We start from the raw sequence: 21,123 nt of genomic DNA, 5'->3' as shown, positions 1-21,123 counted from the left end.
AACCTGTTCAACTGACTGATGATAAACAGCTAGTGAAAATAAAGTTGCATTAAGCGATTCAGCTTTTGTAGGAATGTATATGTATATGTATATGCAGTGTGATCAGAGCTTTATCAATGATTTCTCCTAAAAGGGCTGTCCTCTATTAATTCATTTGGGAGAATGGGAGTGAGAGCGATATGAATTTATACTTTAGGTCAATAAAGTCTTAACATCCCAGTTTTCCCCATCTCAGTGAAGAAAAGCTCAGCCCATAGATGGGCCTCTGTATCTGCTGTCTGAATGTGTAATGGATGGATATTTGAGACCTGTAATCACCTTCCTTGTGAGTCCTAGTCCTGCAAACGCTAAATTGTTCACACAACAGTTACGGCTACTCACACATAAAGCTTTGCTGAGCTAGGTGATCATTTCGGAGCCTGAGCTTGTTCAGAGTCTTCTGTAATGCCTTCCCTTTTTACATCTGGTATTTGTGGTGGAAGAGAAAGTAACAGCTAGGATTGTTCCATTGTTTTTTTAATATGAGTTTTAATATATTTTAAGAAGCCTTTTAGACAGAAGATTAATTTAATTCCTATTTTAACCATAAATGTCCTTCATAAGAATATTTTCCATGTTGGAAAGTCAAATTTTCCAATGTTAGGAAAAGCCCAATTCAAGCCTGATTGTATTTATTATAATAGCGCTTTGCTTCAGTTAATCACTCAGAGCACAAAATAGATAATGCTGCCTCAGGAACAGCTTTTAGATCTTTTGTTGACTTCAGCATGTGGCTCTAGGTGTTCTTATTTCATGATATTTGAGCTGCTGTTAGAAAAAAAAATAATTTCGTTTCTGAAGGGCTTTTATCAGACAGCTATTACTGGAGTGTCTTCCCTGTTTCACAAGGATGAGTAAGTTTTATCTGACAATACATTGTATGGCAAAGGAATATTTTCGTCTCTCCTTCTCCGATGTGACACTGAGGAATAAAAGAACCATAATGGGGAAAAAAAAGCCACTACTATGGTATTAAAAAACACATCAAACCCCCTGAAAGGTATGTTATAGAGCACTTAGCTTTATGTAACCCATTCTCCCTGTTCTGCCGATCAGACCCTCAATCTGATACTCACCCTAGGAAGCTCATGCTTGGTGGCTGCTCACTGAGTCCCTGGTATTAGCTACCTGCTCACAATCACACAGACAAGAATATGTTTTCTAGGACATCTTTTAAAATAAACCCTAAGGGGAGTTTTCATATGAGCTATCCACTGGGTGGCAGAAGCAGATCAGAAAAAACTTAAAGAACATGAGAGGGACATATAAATCTAGCCACCATTAAAACTATTTTGTAGCAGCACTATATGAATCTTCCACCTGAGCTGGATGTGTTTGAAAATATCATATCTCACGAGATAATATATTGGAAAGGCTTTTTTTACTCTTTTCCCCTTTCTATATGTAAGCAGAAGTAGACTTCTGCATGCCCACATTTCATCCCTTCTTTCTTTTTTTCTTCACCAACTATAGGAGAGTATTTTCAGAGGGGAAGAGGGCCTGGGCTGCCCTGCCTTCTCATCCTTTTCTTCCCACTCCTTTTGGTGGAGGATGCTGCTGCTGAAGCTGGAGGCTTTGCTGTGCCCTCTGCCCCAGCTGCTGTTCTCCCGCTCTTGCTGCTTTGGAAAAATGACACAAGGATGTGTCTTAAACCTTCGCCTACTCCAGGGGTGCCACAGCTAAAAGAATTTGTTAGTACTGAGGATATGAAGATCCTTTCCCAAGGTACCTGTTCCCAGGTGATCCAGGTCCTTGAGCTGATCATTCTTACCAGTAGCTCTCCCTTTGTCTCGCCTGGGTTTGTAACTCAAGGCAGATTTGCCAGTTTAAGGGAGGAGTTGAACCAGTTCTAAAATAGTGGGTGACTAGTTAAGAGACTGAGGGGGAGCTGGTAATTTTAATAGTGATTAAAAACCCCCAGTGTGGTTAGTGCCCCGCAAATTTTAGTTGAGCATGGTGAAAATGGAGGTAAAGGGGGCAGAGGTTATGGACTATAACTTTCAACTGGCTTTGAAGGCAACCGAGATCCAAGAGGTCAGTTTTTTTCTTGAAATTTTTCCTGCTAAAAACACATTTAAAACACAGTCTATGTGATTCCTTCTGTAATTCTGTCAGAAGCAGATCAGCCTAAGTTAAGATCGTGATCCAGTATGACTCCCCATGTCTGTGTGCATCCTGTTGTGACAACTGAGCATCATTCCTCTTTGGAAAATAATTTGGAATAAATAATCTTTACACTGTAAAGCACCAAAATTTTAAAACTGACCCAAGAGATCCTGAGGGTTTAAAAGAATATACTATTTTGCTTCACCTCCTATTTTTTGGGTTTTTTTAAATGCCTTCTCTACAATATGCGTGAGAAAGAAATGTAACTAGTGTTGTCACTGCTTAGGATTTTTTTACAGTGGATTTGGCTTTGTTGTCAAAATTTGTCCTTTACCTCTGCCTGTTCCTCTGCCCTCCAAACGGCCCTGCTTCAAAACTCCCTCTATCCCCTTTCTGTACTCTTTCTGGTGCTCCTGATTTCTTCCACTGCCTGGGCAGGGGAAAGATGCAGTAACCAGTACGGTTAGTCCCCATGAATATTTTTGTCCTATTAAACTCAATGTCCAAGAACGTCTTTATTATGTGTTTTATTATTCTGGGGCTGTGAGGACTGTGGCGCTTTGAAAGTACTGCCTAGCAGGTGGGCAGAGCATGTGGTGGAACAGTTTGAGCTCAGCATCTGGAGGATTATGTCTAAATGCGTATAGGGTGATTGATCTGGAATGCTTTTAATTTACAAGGGTAGTTCCCAATAGCATATTTCTAGCATTCTTTCTTTAGAGGAAAATGAATGCCAAGTTGCAATAACTAAAATGAGGTCAGCTATATCAGGCCCAAGCCATTTGACAGCACAGTTTGAAATCTCTGCAATGAACTGGATGAAAGAAACAAACTGTTAAATCTTGTTCTAGCATGACACTTACTCCCGTTTTTTAACTAATTGCTTATAGCATTATTATTGCACTTTGAACGCCACTCCTAGATGTACACAGCACTATGAGAATTTACATGTTTTTTTCTGACCCACATGGTATAGAATTTTAGACAAAACTGTTTATAGCTATATTTTATCTAATCTTTGAGTTAAAATCTGAAGATATGATACCACTGACTATGCATAGTGGAATACACAAAATTCTGTATTCTATAAAAATCTTATGCACAACTTGCTTTATCCATATTTGAAGATCAGTAGAAGTTGGTAAATAAAAGTAAGCACTCTGCAAACAGATGTGATATGTGCAAATAGTGTACTTGTTTTGTTTCTTTTAAAGTGAACAGTAATAATCCTGGTACAAACAGGCAAGAGCAGTGGGGGGAAAAGGGTTGTTTTCCAATTGTCTGTATATTTTTATGCCAGATGTAAAATAAGAAAGGCAGTGTGCTGGGCACACTCACCGAAGACTTGCACATTAATCAAGTCCGAATTTACCGGCAGGAGTAACTTCTTGCAGCCAGTCTGAGTTCTGGGAGTTGTGGCATGGCGAGACCACAGCACTGTTCAAAAGAAACAAAACCTCAAAATATTCATACATCTCTTACTAAATTTATTGAATATTTTTAGATACAACTTTAATATTTTATGTCTATACATCAATGCTAGGTTTGTTTATCAGGTCACCATATTTCTTGGATATCACTTAGAAAATGCCCAGTTTTAAAATCTGAATGGAAATTGAAATATTATTAAAACATCTCAGAAAATTAACTCCAAGCACATCTTGACAAAATTTAATTTTGATGATGTGTAAAATGCTCATCACAAAATTTGCTTGAAGTAAAAGGAGCATGCCAACTTAATAGACTGAAAAATAAAGAAAAAACCCTTGAAGGCACTAAGCATACAAGAAGAGAGCTCTGGTATCGTGGTTTGGATTTTTTTAAAAAAATTCTAAGCATACAGCTGGGGATACTCGGAGTGCCCTACTGTATTTAAATATTACATGGTCAAATATGTTTATTTTTCACCCTTGCTTTCTGCAGTGAGGAAAATTAGAATTTAAGACACACTACACTCAGTTATTTGGGTGGAAATATTTTTTATTCGTGGAACACATGGAATTATCTTTATTATCCTCTGTGTTATTTTTTCTTTTTGTTCCCTTTGCTATTTAAAGAAACAGCAGAAACTTAAGACAAAGTTTAGCCAAATTGGAATGTAATTAATTCATACAGAAACTGTACAGAGTACTCATGGGCTAATGCTATTATCCCAGGAGAAGTTATGGTCTTAATGACACTGTATGATGATGACATGGGCTTTGGATGTGCAGTGGTTTACAAAACTGCTTCTAGTAACTTGAGCATATACATTTTCCAAGGAAATAGTCCAAATTTTCCAAATAAAACATGTTGAGTGGAAGGACATGCTGGAATCGGAGAAAAAAGCCGGGGTGTGGGAAATGTTAACTCACAGAGCAATTGAGTAATGCTGGTTGGTCCCTGTCCCGTTCCCCACTGACCTTTCAGTAAATGAACCCTGGGATGACTCACCCCGCAGTCCCACCTCGGCACCTTGTCTGCCCTCCCTCCCTTTGGGGCTGCTGAGAGGTTGCAATGGCAGATACCTTCATTTGGCTCATTCACAACAGCATTTTGGTGTTTGGGATTTTTTTTTTTTCAGCTCCTATGCAAAACCATCCCATCCCTTTCCTTGGGTTAGGGTGGAATTCAGCGTACTGCAATGTAAAATTACACCCTTTCGAAAAGCAGCTCGTTCTCACTCCTGTTCTTCTCCTTAGTTCATCTTAACAAATGAACCTTAGTTCATCTTAACAAATTTTTTTGAAGTTTCTTCAACCGAGTTTTGACTTCTCAACTACCACCCTTTCAATTATTTGATCCCAGTTTACAGTGATGCGTGTACTACCAAGGAAAAACAGCTCAGTGTCACACAAAACATAATCTGTCATCTTTTTCTTGTATGCCAAAGGGCAGTAACCAGCGATGATGACAAGAATATTAATATCTGTTGATCTTGAAGGAAAGTATTATTGTTGCTTCACTTCCTAAGTTTCCAGAAATCAAGTTCCCAAAGACACTGGGATGAGATTTTATGCTAGAGTCACAATTTTATTGCACCAGTTTATTGCTGAACCTTGTGTAATAACAGGATGGACTTGATTACACTTCAAGTAGTAGCACTTGAAACTACAGAACTGGAAAGAAAATTCATGCCTGTTCTCTGGACTACCCAGGGTCCAGCAGACTTGAAAAGGAGTCAGAAAAGCATCGAGGCATTGCAGCGAGCCACTGGGGAGCCAGGCAAGCCTTGCGCCACTGAGCCAGTGTGTCATTGCAGGAGCCTGTTATTTCCTCAAATGCAATTCAATTTTATGTACTCTTTCCTGATTTTTTTTTCCTACCTTCCCCCATGCTTTCCATGTTTTCCTGGCTCTGTGTTCATATTTTAGCTCTTGAAAGAGAAGGGGGAATAATCCATTTACTTAGTGGGAATTCGTGTGTGTTAGGCAGACTGAGAGGGAAAAATTGCCATTTCTGGAGATGCCACAAGTCTGATATCATGGAGTTGTTCCAGGTGTCTGTGTTAAAAATGCCCATTGAATCTTAGACTCACCTCGAGCATTTCTGATTAACTTAAATTTATAACATCCTGTGACAAAAATCTCCATTATCTAATTTTTGTAATATAGTTATTCCCCTGTTTATTGCTTTTTGACAGCTGTCTTTATGTTCATTAAATTACATTAAGTGAATGGCTGACAAATTGTTAGGAATAGCAGTATTCAGTATTAAATTAACTTACAGTAGCTGTTTCTTGGAGCTGGCAAGAGGAGCCCAATAAAAACTGGGTGCTTAAATATGTATTATTAGAATAATGGAATAAGAATAAAAAGCCCGTGTTTCAGTTATAAAATCTTCTACTGGAAAACAATGCAAACCTTGAATAATTCCCAGCACTATTATCTATTGTACTGGAAATCATGCGTTGTACTTTATTTAATATAAACGTATGTATATATATGAATTTTCAGTAGAAAGTAAATATTTAATATCTTAATCTGATGGATTATACAATATGATGGGACTACTTTTCACAAATGTCTGTTACACTTTAGTAATTATAAAACTTTTATTGGAAGGCTCGAACATGAACTAGGCAGTTTACTTAGGTAGCAATATAATGCTGCTTAACATTATTTTCTCACTCGCTTACAACTTACACATATTTGAAAAACCTGAAGAAAGGCAAAAGCAGGAAAATAATACACACAGAAGAAGAGGGACCTCCTAAAAAAAAAACCCGATGCAAAGTGAGGAAAGAAAGCGGAAGATGACCCTTTGTTTAAATTAAGTCACTGACAGGGAAATACATCCTCCTTCTTGAATTCCTAGCCCTAAGGAAACCTATGGCAGTTCTGTCACTGATTTTCAACAGGGCCAGATTTCATCCATATAAATTCTTTCTCTACATCAAGAATAAATTTCTAGTATTGATGAAGCTATAGCACAGATGCAGTATTTTTCAATGTCTGACTTGTCTGGCAAAGTCTGACTTTGCCTTTACTCACTTTGGTTTCTGTAGCTTTAATGACAGTGGCACATAGGTTATGTTAAGAACGTAAATGTTACTCATTCTTAATTAACATGAAAAAAATGTTGCTCGTAAAATGCAAACCAGGACTTTTTACTTGATATTTGCAAAGGCACATAGCAAATGGAGCTATTTTATTGGTCTTAAAATTGGGAAACTGAAAAAAAAAAGTATTAAAGATGATCTACTCTTGAAGTCAAAGTGAAGAAGATAATAGTAGTGGGCATAACATGCAACACAAAAAAAATAAGGTTAGATAAAAAGAAAAGCTTTTAATAATACTGGTAAATAAAGTTGATAAGAGATTGTCTGGGTAAAGTGGGAATTCTTTATTGTTGGACATCTTTAAGAGTAAATTAGGCAAACACCTTGTGGAAATGATTTAGGACGGGGACTATGATTTCCTGAGGCTCCTGACAGCCTCTTCCTTCCCCCCCCTGCCCTTTATGGTTCATTGACTTCCATGCCCTCAGCTTGCCTTAAGCTATCATTTTTTAGGAATTAACAGTAACGGATGACTTTTTAATTGACTTTCACTAACCATTTTAATAATTAGTGGAATTTTATTTTTTCAAACTGATTTTTTTCTGAAACCCTTAGGAATCTACATAGTCTGCCATCTGGCACATGCAGCCACAGTCATCTGCCCAGTCAGGTTCAGCATTTGGTTATAGGTTTAGCCTGTAGTTGGACTGAGACTGATGTGATCTAGCTTGAAATTCTTTGAATGTTTCCATTTGCTTTGTGGACTTTTCTTTAGAGGAGCCAGAGTACAGCTGCTCAGGTAGCACAACTGACTTGGTCAGCTGAAAGCCTTCTCCAGCACAGCTGAAAAGCCACTCTACAAAGTAACTGTCATTCTCAGAAGTCATCCCAAATTAGGGATGAAGTTATTCTCACCAGGTCTGTAGCTGAATCTAAATAAATAACCACTTTTCACTGTCCAGCATTGTGGTGTTATTTGAATGCATGTTTAGGCAGCTTGTGAATTCACAAACATCCTTGGAATCACTCCAGAGTCTGTGGTCTATGTATCTGCGAGTTCTGTATCCAGTAAGTAAATTTATGACAGAAATGGAGGATTGCCATAGTAATCAAATAAATGAACCTTTGTGGTTGTCTAATTTTTGTCCTTCAACAATTTTTGTTCTGCGCCTGTTGAACTTGACTTTTTAAAAATTTTTTTCAAAGTAAAAACTTAACAGAAAACTTTGACTTATCACAGGTCTATGGTAAGTAGTTGGGATGATTCAGGCACAGCATAATTTAGACATCCCTCCCTCCTTCAGGATTAATCTGTTGACTATTTCTCAGTCCAGAAGAGTAGCTTGTATTTTCTGCTCTGCAAAAATTTTGTACAAAGCTGCTGTAGAAGTCACTGTGCCCTCCTCACATATGTAGGAACTTTCCATTATTTTACTCTCCATGTTTTTGGACACAGGGCTTCAGCCCACCATCATTGACTTTTTGTCCCAGGAAAATTGTGTGATCCTTTGTAAATGAGCATTATTTCTTACAAATTTAAACCCTGGCTCTTAAAAAGTTTCAGAGTACTTTCCACTTCTACCAGATGTTCCACTCATGTTTTATGGGAACAGATGAAGTCATTTAAGGATGTGAGGATGATTTTTGAACCTCAGAACTTGGGTTATACTCTTCACAAACATCTGACATGTCCCTGGTGCATTCAAGAGTCTAAAAGGAATTCCGCACCACTGCAGCAATCCATAGGTTATCATAACAGCTGTTTTTATTCCCCCCTCCATCTCTGAACAATAATTCAACTTGAAGGATATCCATGTTTTGGATGAATTTAAACTGTGGATATATTCTGCTCCTTACCTTTTTTCCAAAGTGTCTCTTGTATAATAAGGTGGATGATCTTGGCCTTTCTATGAATGAAGACTTTTGTAAACAGCAATCTTTATGTCCCTTCATGTCTCTATCAGATATTTGATACAATTACAAGTGTGGAAGATCAAGGTGATTGTTGCTTCAAGCCATCCACCAGCATGAAATTTAATTTCTGTTTAACTACTATGTGATATGCTAGGAAATCCAATGGGAGCGGGGCTGCTGCATCCCAGGAATATTCCATGAATTATGCTTCACTGCTGCTCCTCATCATATGTGCCCAGCTCTTCATTATACTTGGAGAAAACAAGGTACAAAATAATTGCCCTATTCACTTCCTTTCACTGCTTTCTATGGACATTTCTGTTGCGTCTGTTCCTAGATTTTTTGATTCTTGTGTTGCTCCACCACTTTTGAGTTCTGTCTTTCTAAGAAGGTCTGAACCACCAGCCCCACTGTATACTCTCCCCATGACTGGCTTTTTCTTTAGCTGCATTTTCTCCTAGTAATTCCTTTCCCTCAGAGCTCAATCCTTCATCTAGCTTGAATCAAAGTTCTACAAAACAGCAGTCCCAGTTTCTTAACCTTACAGATGTAATTGCATGATGATTTATTATCTTTCTAACTCTATTATGAGCCCTTGCTCAGAATGAGAGTAATGAGAGGATGTCCTCCTTGTCACCCTGCATGCAAGACCATTGCTTCAGGAGGTCACACTTCTTCCTACTGACATTGAGCACCCAAGTATTATCCAGAAACCACCTTATTCTGTTAGTGCCCTGGGGATTCCCATGAATTGGATCAAATCCCTTACCAAAACACCTTGATTAGAAATGTTAATACTATAACAGCACAAAACAATTTACTGTTAATACTATAACAGCACAAAACAATTTACTGTGAAAGAAAGCACATAAAATAAGCTGCACTTCTCCTCTTGTCTGCAGTGGCAGAGGATTAGTATTAAGCACAATTTCTTCAGCCCAACCACCTGAGCACTGCTTCTTTTGCGCAGGTCAGTAACCAGTCCAACAGCTCTGCCGCTTCCAAGCCATGCGTGTCTGTAGAGAAGTGCTAGAGGAAACCCAGAAGACCTGGAGCTGCCCAGGTCCTTTGAAAAACTGCTGCCAGCCCTCCAGTAATGCCAGATTTTCTTCTCCTGTAACGTGGCACTCCTCAGCATAGGCTGTTCTACCATCTGATGCCTCTGAAGTCTACTGCACCTGTAAATACCATGTGGCTTGGAGCCAGCTAAGAAACAAATTTTCTCACTCATCTGGCCAGCGATATTTTTGTGAGATGTCTGCACCTTGAAGTCCTTCACTATTTTCTGCTTACATAGACAATCACTCATGTTTTGCCTCTGGAAAAAAAAAATTGCATCCATGAAGTTTTCATGACAGTTTCTGCTCATTGCTTGCAACTCTTGATCATTGTTTTATGCACTGTGTACTCTTTCTTCACCAGGAGCCATTTACAAAATGACTTTTCTCTCAGGCTTCAGAGTCTGTCTCTTAAGCAGGCTGTTACAGGAATTGTCCAAGCACCCACCTGCCTTCCTGTGCATCCTGTCTTCTGCTTGCAGTCATGATGGCAAGCTAGGCAATTACTAAAGTTACAGCCCTTCCATATTGAGAATTGTCTGTAAATTAAGATTAAAAAGGACTAATATTTAAACACACTCCTTATATACAGAACTTTCTAAATGCCGCTTACGGCTTCAGTTCTTCTTGAATGTGCTAGATCAGAAATCCTAGGGTTACCTGACTTACCTGTTTGGGGGTTTTTTTGTGCAGAAGTCACCAGCCATAACTGCTGTGAATGGCAAGGCAGTATTTTGAGGCAGGACTGAACTTTCTTCTTGCTCCCCTTATATCCAAAGCAACAACAGTGAAACCACTGCTAAAATGAAGTACTTCTCCATGGAGGTGCTTCCCTAGAATGATTCTTATATAACTTACAAGGTCACAATCAGATTTTGGGACCTGCATGTTATCGAGCTGCTGTAAGTTAATGATCACATCACAGAAAAAATCCTGGATGTTAGCCAGTACAAATATATTGGAAACAATTTTTGCCTACAGCACATCTAAATTCAGTCCTGAGCTTCAGCTGATCAATATGGATTATATTAATTCACAAGAGAATAAAATAGCTCATGGTGTGGTTTACAAGATGCCCGAGTTACAGGATAGCTGTTGAATCTGGAAGTTCCTCACCCCATGCACTAGAGCACTGGAGTCTGCTACGTGCAGCCTTCTATCTGTGATAAATCCTCCTTTTGTTCTTTTCTTCTTTTTTCTCATGGCAAATCAGAGTGATTTTATCTGGGAGAACTTTCTGTATGACCCGACTATATGAAAACTATATATGTGGGATCAGATTCTGTATTCTGAGTCATGCCAAGTGTGGTACTCCAAAAAGGTCTAAAGGTGTAGATGAGCCTACTGAATTAATATAACACTACACAGTGAAAAGAGGGGAGCCTAGCTCTTATTTACTTTTTTTGTGTGAATAGAAATCTGTAAGGTTTCTGTAAAATCTTGCAAGTCCAAGGAGTTAATTTTTTTTCCAAGTTCCAAAGTTTCTGTGCACTTTAAATCCTCTGGTCTTCTGTGTTAACAACTAGTTACTGAAAATCAAATGGACTACCCCATTTTTGAAAGACCTATTTCATCCATGAGGGCTATTCACACTATGTAACTTCATTCCAGATTTGTATTATTAATGAAGGATAAAGACCTAGTCTAAACGTTCTTATGTGTATCTTGGAGAAGTCTCTCTCTCTTCAGTGTCTATGTAAAGTGACAGGGCTCCTAAAGTGGGCACCCTGGTGTTTGTATCCATTGCCCAGAGTGCCTACATTATCATCATGAAACTATGAAGAGCTATCACTTTAACTATAGAAATACAACTTTCCAACATCAAGCTTTTTTGAGCAATGGCTTAAATGACAGAGATTGTGGAAACTTCTGTTTTTCAAATCCTGGGCTCCAACTACTATTTTCCAGTTGTTTATTACTCGTGCATTAGCTCTAGTTTCTCTTTTCCCAGGCCCAGTCCCTGCTCTCATCATGATAATGCAGAATTCATTTCAGAGTCTTGGCTATGCCAATATGGTAAACCAAAGTGTATTTATTGGAGAAGTGATGTAAAATACAAAAATGTTGGTATGCAATAAGGTTGTCAAACTTCTGTCCCTTAAAAAACAACCTGATCTTGCAGAGATGGTTTAAGAACGTGGTGTGGTTGCTGACAGCAGAATTAAGTAAATGTCTTGCCTTGCTAGTTTTCTATAGCGTAAATTCTAAGTGGTGTGATTACTACAGCTCCTGTGTTTATTAGGATTTCATATACAGCTTAAAGTTGCTTAGAATGCACCCCTGTTAGGATGTGAGGTGTGATCCTGGTGTCCTAAACATAGCCTAAACTCTTACTAAATATTGCCATTCACAGGCAAGCATATGTTTATCAGAAGTGTAAGTACACTTTATGTATTAGGCATCTGCTGAGGTGAAAAGAAGTATTGCTGTTTACCGGGAGTGGGATTGGTCCCATGAAAATTAGCTACCATACACAGGTGTAAATTGAGCTGGTTCAGCATCAACACTTATCTCTGAGCTTACTGGTTCCTGGCTGGCTTCCTCCTATTTATTGGCTGATTGCAGAGATGGCTAAAAGTAAAGAAATCATAGGCACAGAATTTCACTGAGACTTCAGGCCAGCCAAACCTGAAAACTAGAAATTATGTTTGAAGCTAGCAGAAAATATTCTTAAGCTTGAGTGTATAAGTAATATCAGCCTAGCTTTCTACAGTACATTGAAATGTCACTATTTGACATGTGATCACTAGTAACAAATGTGGAAGTTGATGTAAATCTCTCAAATTACAGGACCTGAACCCTGTATTACATTGGAAATAATTGAAATATATGTGCTTTTTTAACCATTATGTGGAACAGTTTATGAATTTAAAAGATGCTGTTTCATGAGCAGTCTTTCATGCCCCACCACTTCATCCGCTCCGTTTGTCCCACACCAAAGGGCATGGCAGAGGGCCCTGTGTTGCTGCTGCGAGGGAAGGAGAAGGGGAATTTGTGGCTGGTGAAATGGGTCTTGGGAGAATTGACCTTCATAGGATTTCTACAATGATGAGTCATGCTACCGCCATGACTCACATCCTGCAAACACTAATACACACACCAATATGCACACCATGTAATTATTTTGAGTAAAGCTACTCAAAAGTGTGCACGTCATTACAGAAGCAGACCTATGTAATAAAGAACTGTTTATTAATGTACATTTTATCTTTTCCAAACATTTCACTTAAGACAGCAAAGCTTTGTTCCTGTTTATTCTGTCCTTTAAAACCTCACTGAGGAAAAAATGGAAAAATTAAAATTTTTCTTGAGCAAGGAAGAATAAGGGCTGCAGAATGTGATTCCTGTTCCAGGAGGGGGAAAATAGACATAGAAGATATAGGTTTTGAAAGGTACTTTTCTTAATCCCAGTCAGTAACGCTTGAATTTCCAATATATTTAGGTAATATGGATTTAGCGCAGTGTAACTCCTGAGAGTTTCCACAAGGAAACAGTTTTCTATCTGCATAGACTTGGCTAATGTAACTTGTTTGTAGAATAACCAGAAACTTCATTTGAAACCACAGAATCCTGAGAGAAAGAAAGACATTGAGAGCTTTCACAGTGTGGGAGGAGGATGACACAATTTCTGATTGCCTGAAGCAAGATGGGAATGTAGCAAAGACCTCAAAATGACTAATTTGGGCACAATTCATGCTTAGATTTTAGTCTGCATTTTCATTTCATTTCTCTTTCGCACGGCCCCACTGGGCACCATACTTTTTTTTATGCTTTACATAAGAATGTTATTTTTTCCCCCTCTTCAGACTCACCACCTAGGAAATAATATCAAATATTACTGGTAAGTAATCAGCTAAAAATTCACCATTTTTGTAATTTAAGGGTAGGTGAGTAAACATCATAAGGGCAAAACAGTGATCTACTGGGGACTGTGTTCACATTCACTTTTGTGCATCATTTCTTCTAACATGACCAGCCTAAGGGCCAACAAGACTTACCTCCCTATCCCATTTTTTATGTAAGTTAAGTTAAACAAAAGAATTATTAGTGAAGCCTGGGTGATCACCGGTGTATTTAAGTCATACAATAGCTGGTTGAGATTGAGACTGCTGCTTTATTACTGTAATTTTTCAGACTTAATTGTAGATTCTGTTAAAAGCAAAGTTTATACATATAGCATTATAATGTCTCTAAATTGAGTCCCAGGAAACAGATTTGTTAGACAGAGCATCATCAAAACTTGCAAATGATTCCTGTTTAAGGAGTCACAATACATTGGCCATGAATGGTGGGAAATTGTTCATGCTGTTAATAGAAATATTCTCTTCATATAAACAATGGCTCAGAGGTTCTACACATTGAAAAATATAGATTCTGTTATATTTAAGCCCTCTTAGAGCTGGCATTTGCTATTATGTTCTCTGTCCATGGTATAGTTAAAAGTTATTAATTTTTTTCTTCTTGAACTTTTTTAGCTAAAATAGGTATTATCTACTCTATGACAGTTCATATGCAGAATCCCTTAAAAATCTCTCTTCTAGAGGCTCTTTTAAATAGGAAAAAAAAGTATACACAAAATACACATATGTGCGTGTCTTTAGGTATATATATACACATATATATGAATGAATTCACTGACAGCAATCAAACTGCATCATCACAAACTGAGATATACATTGCTTCATGGCTGAGCTGCTCAGTTTTCTGAATGTCAGAGTGAGAATGGGAAACAAGGGATTGCTATCAAAGATGTTCCTTTCAGATGTTCCCAAACAGTGCCTTTATGGGAAACGATTTAGACCGAAAAGCATCTTTTGATCCTTTGCTGTGTTCGGATAGGCAGACAACAGCAGGGTTGATTTTTAAAATTTCTTTCTTATTTGCACTTAACTGGAAAGGGATAGCTCGCTCTGTCAAGTGTGCAGATGTTTGCTTGAACTTTGTGTATGAGTGTGCAACACAAACACTTACTGCCTTGTTCATTCACAAAAATCTGCTGCTGTTCAGCGATCCTCAAAAGAGGCTACATGTTAAAGCGTATCGGGGTTATGTTTGAACCCAGATTTGTCTCCTGGCTGAATGAACTATGCAAACAGGAGCTTGTACACAGGCATGGCTATAAGGCAAGCCGGAAAGATGTGTGCGAAGAGAGAAGCTGAGGTCTCTTAGTAATGTGCACCCTGACTACAAAATAGATGAACTAGTCATGGGTATGCTGTGCCCACAGTACAAAAAGACTCCGATGTCTTGGAAAGCACATTTAGCATCAAGAAGACAAGCTGGCCTCAGATCCTGAAAATGGCAGTGGCAGAGGGGGTGAGGACCTTGAGTACGAGAGCAAGGAGCCTCTGGGACTGCTGGCATCCATAACCCATACTGCTTTCTAACGAAGGTGTCTGTTATGTCTGGGAGAACATGTATATTATTCACAGAGAACTAGTGGAGCTGCATTAGCTTTCCTACCTGCCAGCCTCAGACCCATGTTAGCCAGGCATCCAGTCTGATGAAAGCTGCCACTTCCATGTTATTTAATTAATGTTTTTCTCCATATGCATTCCTTCACAGGAGGACAGGGCCCATGTGGCACAGCTCTGAGGTTCCTCCAGGACCTTCATGGACATGTAGGGGGAGACATGAGGAACATCACCTAGGTAGAACCTGTGAATAAAGAACAATTAAGGAATGGCCCCAGAGGTCTTAAATACTGCTTTGCCTGTGCCAGGCTTGCCACACCTCTCTCAAGTGTGGGGCTTCTTGAACTTTGTGTAAAGGCAGTGAAGGACACCAGCTCCTGGCTTTGGTAGCACCTCTCCACATATGAAAGTCATGCGCTCACTGTGGCTGGTCATCCACTTCCCAAAGGCAAAGCGTTCCCACCAGCCTGTCTCCTGGACGCAGCAGTCACTGAGGCCAGGGCTCGCAAAAGTCATCCTGTCCCTTCACCTGGAAAAAGAAGTGCTGGAAGATGGGCAGGAATGTATTCAAGGTGTCCATCTGGGCATTGCCTTTGCAGCTGCAGGGTTAGATCTATTCCTCCGTCACAACACCTTGCAGCGTGTGTTGTCCCCAGCGGTGAGGCGGAAGGGAGGCAATTGGGCAACAAGTGCCACTAGTTTTGCATGGACAGAAAAGGGGCTTCTGCACCCGAGCTCTGGTACGGGTGCTGGTACCACGGCTGAAAGGGTTGTGTGGTGATTACTGGAGGTTTGTGGGACAGCTTCACTTCAGAAGTGTGAAACCACACGTGCAACAGGAGCACTGAGGTGCGTGGCCAAATCGTATCTCATCTTGCAGTAAGGTCCCCAAACCACGTACTTCTGAAATGAGAGGTGCGTCATCACCAAGTTCCTTCAAACTACCGGCCTGCCCCTCTTGTATCAAACAACTTGCTAATCCCAGATGCAGCCCGGGGTCGGGATGCTCTTCCAGACCGGGGAAAGCCTGTCCGACCCCTTACCGGGGGCCGGGTGGGATGGCGAGGGGCGCGCATTGCGGGGGCAGGGCTGCATAGGGGTGCGGGAGGGAGGCGGCAAAGCGGCGGGCTCGGCGCGGGTTCCGCGCTGGCCAGCGGCCGAGCCGGGGCCGTGCCAGGCCGCGGGGCCGGGCGGGGGGCAGCCGCCGCGGGGAGGCGGGCGGGGGGCGGTGCTGCCGGCGGGGCGGGCTCCCGCGGGCGGCGCGGGGCCGGGGCCGCCGCCGCCGAGCGTGGGGCAGAGCCGGGCGGCAGCGAGCGGATGCCTGCGGCAGGTGGGGCGGCGCGGCTGGCGGCGGGAGGGCGTGCGGCTGCCTGCAGGTCAGCGGGGGCTCCCCGGGGGCAGCGGGGGGAGAGGCGAGCTCCCTGCGGGCGCCTCACCGCCGCGGGGCTCCCCTCGTCGGGCGGCGCGGCCGGAGGGGCAGCCGGGGGCGGGGGGCAGGCAGGTGCAGCCGTCGGGGCGGCGGGGCCCCCGCCCCGCAGGCGGGCTGCCCCCGCGGGAGCCGCGGCGTGGGGACGGTGTGCGGCAGAAAGCCGCGGGGCTGAGATAAGGAAACTTGTGCCTCCTTTTTAACGGGGAGCTGGAAGTGGACTGTGTCACTGGTGTGGTTTGGCAGCGTGACTGCGGTGCGTGCAGGCAGATTGTGCGAGCTTAAAATCCTCGCTCAGGTTGTTGGCGCGAGATGAAATAATTTGTATCGCGTCATACGCGTGTGTGCCATGCAGCAGTCTGCTTTACGCTCGCACCAGGGGTGAAACGAGTTCCTGACTTCGTGTACGTGCGCTTTAACTTCTTTGATAGTTCGTGGCATGGGAGTTCAGACGTTACGTAAATGGAGTAGAAGGGTGCGTAGTAACTGCAATTATCCTTGTTTCCGTACCTGGAAAGAAAAATCTGCTCTGTGGGCCACTTCTGATTACCACTATTCAGTTGGGTAATGCTTAGATGTACTTACTGTGCGGGAAGGATCTGGTCTCCGATGCAAGGATTTCCCAGGCTGGAAGACCAGTCCACTGGTTGATCCTGAGAATCTTCCAGCTTTCAGGCACCTGAGAAAGCCTTGTGGGTTTATTAGATTTACTTAGTAAACTTACGTGGGAGTTTTCCCCAAACCTTCTTGATTGTGGGAACACTTATTATATGTCTCTCAAATATTTATTCAAATACATAATACTGAACTACAGAATGGGCACAGAATATTTATTTGATGAACTGTGAAAACTGTGCTAAGTATTTCCCTTAGGAAATTTGGTTTTCAGCATGAAGACTCTGATAGGATACAGCATGTTAAAGATATGTGCAAAATGTGATGTGTAAGTACAAGGTCAGGTGAACTGGCAAAGCGCAGGTTCTGCAAGAGAAGGATTGAGGAGTTACAGCAATCAGTAACAAAGCCACACATGGTTTTTATATGTGTGTGTAGATATTTAAATAAAAAAGTCAAGACAAACATCATTCTGGGATGCATAGCAGGAGTGTTGCAGGTGAGATACCATGGCATCTCATGGTAGTTGTGACTTCGGGGTCTGTGCCTGGTATCAGTACTGTATGGGATTTTGGACACCACAGTTCCACCAGTTAGGCAGGAGATGAGTAGCAAAGGTGATCAGAGATCTAGAAAACATAACCTATGAGAAAATAGTGGAAGAACTGGTATTTTACAGTCTAGGGAAGCAAAGACTGATGAGAGATGTGATAACAATCTTCATATGTGTAATTGGTTGCTGCAGAGTGGTGGGAAATAAACTGTTCTCCACATCCAGTGGAGATGTAACAAGAACCAGCATGCTGAACTGCAGCAGGAGAGATTAGGTGAAATGGTAGGGAAAGTGCTGTCTAATTGTACAGGTAATTGAGCATTGGATTGTCCAGGTAGGGTGTGGAATCTTCTTTACTGGAGCTTTTTAAGATCAGATCTAACAAACATTTACCAGAAATTCTTAAGGCAAGGGTGACCATGCCTTCCGGTTGGGAGAGACGATACATGATCTCTCCAGGTCCCTTACAGGCTTGCGGGGTGCAGAGGCTACCAGGAGGCCAGCCTGTGAACTCACACTCTTGGTGATGATCATGCATATCAAAGAGGCAGCTTTGTAAGGTAAACACGGCTCAGTAATCCATTTATAATATTTCACTCACATACCTAACTTTTATACTAGATTTTGTGATTCTTCTTCCTTCTGCTCTAACTGCATTTACAGGTGAAGTCTAAGAGCAGTGGTGGATGATCTGCTGAAGAACATCACATCTTGGTTTGGCACCATCACAACCAGTAAATTGGCTTATTGGTAAATGTTAGGAGATTTGAGCTCAGTTTCAAAGTACAGTTCTGTAAACTGTATCGCATTGCTCTCTCCAGGTCCTCAGTAGCACAGGTGTGTCTCAGGCAGTCCATGAGGCAAAACTTAACTCCTTTGGTTTAGTTTATCTCTACCTTGGCTGTGATCATCATCTTTGAAATTACTTGCATTATAGTTCAGTTCTTAAACATACTTTGAATGTCCTACTGGATTAAGCAAGGTGATTTGTTATTATTTCGTGTCCCTGTGTTCTTTAGAGAGGCATTGAATAAAGCTGATTCAATCTTTCCAGTGTCTCTTTATAAGACAGGCCTTTTTAATGCTCTTAGTCATTTGTATTATTAAGATGTCTTTGTTTCTGCCTTTTTTCTCTTCTTTGAGATGTCATGACGAGAGCTGAGCCCAGTAACGCCGCTGAAGACATGCTGTTCATGCGGCGTCCTCTGTTCTTTCCTCCTCTGCTGCTTCCCTTGCTTCCCATCACACCCGCGGCAGCACGGCAGTCTAGAGTGCTTGAAGAAATCAAAATGCACCTTATTAAATGCCTTGTCTTGCATTTAGTTCTTCTGATGTCAGTTTGTTGCCCTGTACGCTGTTGGAGTTTCTCTGAATCATGTGAAAGGACGCATTTTGTCAGGGCACAGCGGCGGGTGCTCCCCATGGGAGGGTCTGTCAGGGCAGGGCCTGGCAGCCAGGGCCCGTTCCACCGCCCCAGCCCCGAGCAGGGCAGCCGGGGGCACCGGGGCAGCCCCAGCCCCATCGGGCACCTCTCTGGGGACAGGCCGAGGCCTGGCTGGGATGTGGGCCCATGGGTAGGCCCGGCTTGGTGGGGCCCGTGGCTGGGCAGGGCAGGGCTGCGGGGAGCTGGAGACCGGCCCTGCTGTGGCATTGCTGGGGCAGGGGCTGATGGCCCTGGGGGGCTGAAATGGGGTCCTGGGCTGTGGGAAGAGGCCACTAAAGGCCTGTTAGTGCCGTGAGGGCCCTGACAAATTTCAGAGCGTCACTGATCCAAATTTTGTGTTGAAAATGTGTGAAATCTGCCCATTAGCACAGTAGTGGGTATCTGAAGTATCCGAAGACGTGGGCTTTAGGAAGGGTGAGCCTACAGAGACTGGGAGGCAAACTTTGCCATCTGTCCGAGGGTGACAGTCACAAAGAGATTGCTGGAGAGTTTGTCTCCCTCAGTTACACAAAACAGCAAGGTCTCTAGAAGAGTTTTTTGCAATAGAGATGTGTGGTTCAGCACCCCGTCCTTCTGCAGCACGTCCTTGGCTTGCCTGTGCTGGAGCGTGTAGGAGCGTAGGGTTTGATGCCCTCTGTGCATCCTCTGCCAGGAGAACCCAGTGCACCTCCTGGAGCACCAGCGGTGACCGCGCACGGATCTCCGCATGGGACCTGGCTCCGTCAGCCGGGGTCTGAGTGTAATTAGCCAATTCTACTAGTCTGGAGTAAAATTTAGGGGTAAGCAGAAAATTGTTAAGGAGGTTGCTACACCATGGCAATACGTATTGCTTTGTTAAATAAAAAATATAATAATCAAGGCTTGGCATTTCTTCCCTGCTTTTGCCCATGAAAATAGGCTGAGCCCTGCAAGGCTTCTGTGTTACTTCATTTAGAACTGGACCGGCCGTGGAAAAAAGCAATATATGGTAGAAGAAAACTTAGACCCATGGGGGCATAGACAAAATGGCTTGAGAGGCTTTTTTCCTCTCTCTAGTTTCCATGGTACTGGGGTACTGTGAGACTTACAAAAGAAACTTTTCTAAGTTACCATTAATCTGCACAGACATTGTTTTAACGCGATGCTGATTGATTTAGCCTTCCAGGGTAGATGTCAGGCACACTATTCGTGATTAACAGCAGACAGAAACCAGGGAGATGAGCAGTGTTGATCATACTGAATAATATTATGAATGGAAATAAGAGTACAAAGTAAATACATGTCAACCTTTTGGAATTTGGTGTGATTTATATCGTTTCAATGTTGGATTGAGTAATTGATCTTTTTATCAGTGTGTTTTATGCTGTAATAAAACAGGATTTAAATAGTGAGAAGTTAATAGCTGTTCTAAGTAAAACACACAGGCACTGGGATGAGACACATTCTCTATAACTAAGAACATGCAAAAATTGCAGGGAAGTTTGTTTGAACTTGATGTGGTGAAAAATAAAACTATCATTCATGCCAGTGAGAGATTTAAATTTTTCCTTGAATTCTCTGTCAGCTCAAAGTAAGCCTGTTAAAAGAGTACTGCATTAGCCCATAGGAAATATGAATTTCTGCCTTGTATATTAGTACTTTAAGGCCTCTTCATAATTCAGACTTTTATATTCCAAGATTTTTCTCTCTCCCATGATTAGTTCCAGTAGCTTGCTCTGAAGCTCTGGTTTGAGGCATGAGACGCTGAACTAATAACAAAGAGAGGCTGGAGGCTTCTTAGCAGTGTAGACAGAAATAAATACTGATGTGGCAAAATGAGTGGGTTCTGGAGATTGCGGGGGGAAGACAAGGAGGGGCTGGGATCAGTTGCAGCTCTTCTGGGGCAGGAGGGGTTGAGAAGTGCCTGTAAGGGCCACCTGCCTTTGGCTGTGGGGCTAGGGCCGGGGGTCTTCTGGGAACTGACACGGGGACAGAGGTATGAGGGGCTCAGGGCATTTTTAGGACAGGGAGGGTTTGGGGGAGCTTTGTGGCAGCAGCATCTCTCTTATTCCCTCACACTTTTCATCCAGACCAGCTCTCCTCATTGTCTTCTCCA

The 21,123-nt window shown here is 41.9% G+C and overlaps 1 protein-coding gene across 1 annotated transcript in view; it reads left to right on the top strand.

The window, feature by feature from the left end:
- Window positions 1–16,329: 16,329 nt before the first annotated feature.
- COL21A1 (collagen type XXI alpha 1 chain) overlaps window positions 16,330–21,123 on the top strand; it is a 118,792-nt gene continuing 113,998 nt past the window's right edge. The window contains exon 1 of the mRNA XM_075497291.1: window positions 16,330–16,387. The gene's annotated coding sequence lies outside the window, so the exon portion shown is untranslated. The remainder of the gene's footprint in view (window positions 16,388–21,123) is intronic.

This window comes from Mycteria americana, chromosome 3 (genome assembly GCF_035582795.1).
Source record: "Mycteria americana isolate JAX WOST 10 ecotype Jacksonville Zoo and Gardens chromosome 3, USCA_MyAme_1.0, whole genome shotgun sequence".
NCBI lineage: Eukaryota > Metazoa > Chordata > Aves > Ciconiiformes > Ciconiidae > Mycteria > Mycteria americana.
The sequence above is the reverse complement of the archived record's forward strand: the minus strand, read 5'-3'. Positions and strand labels throughout refer to the sequence as shown.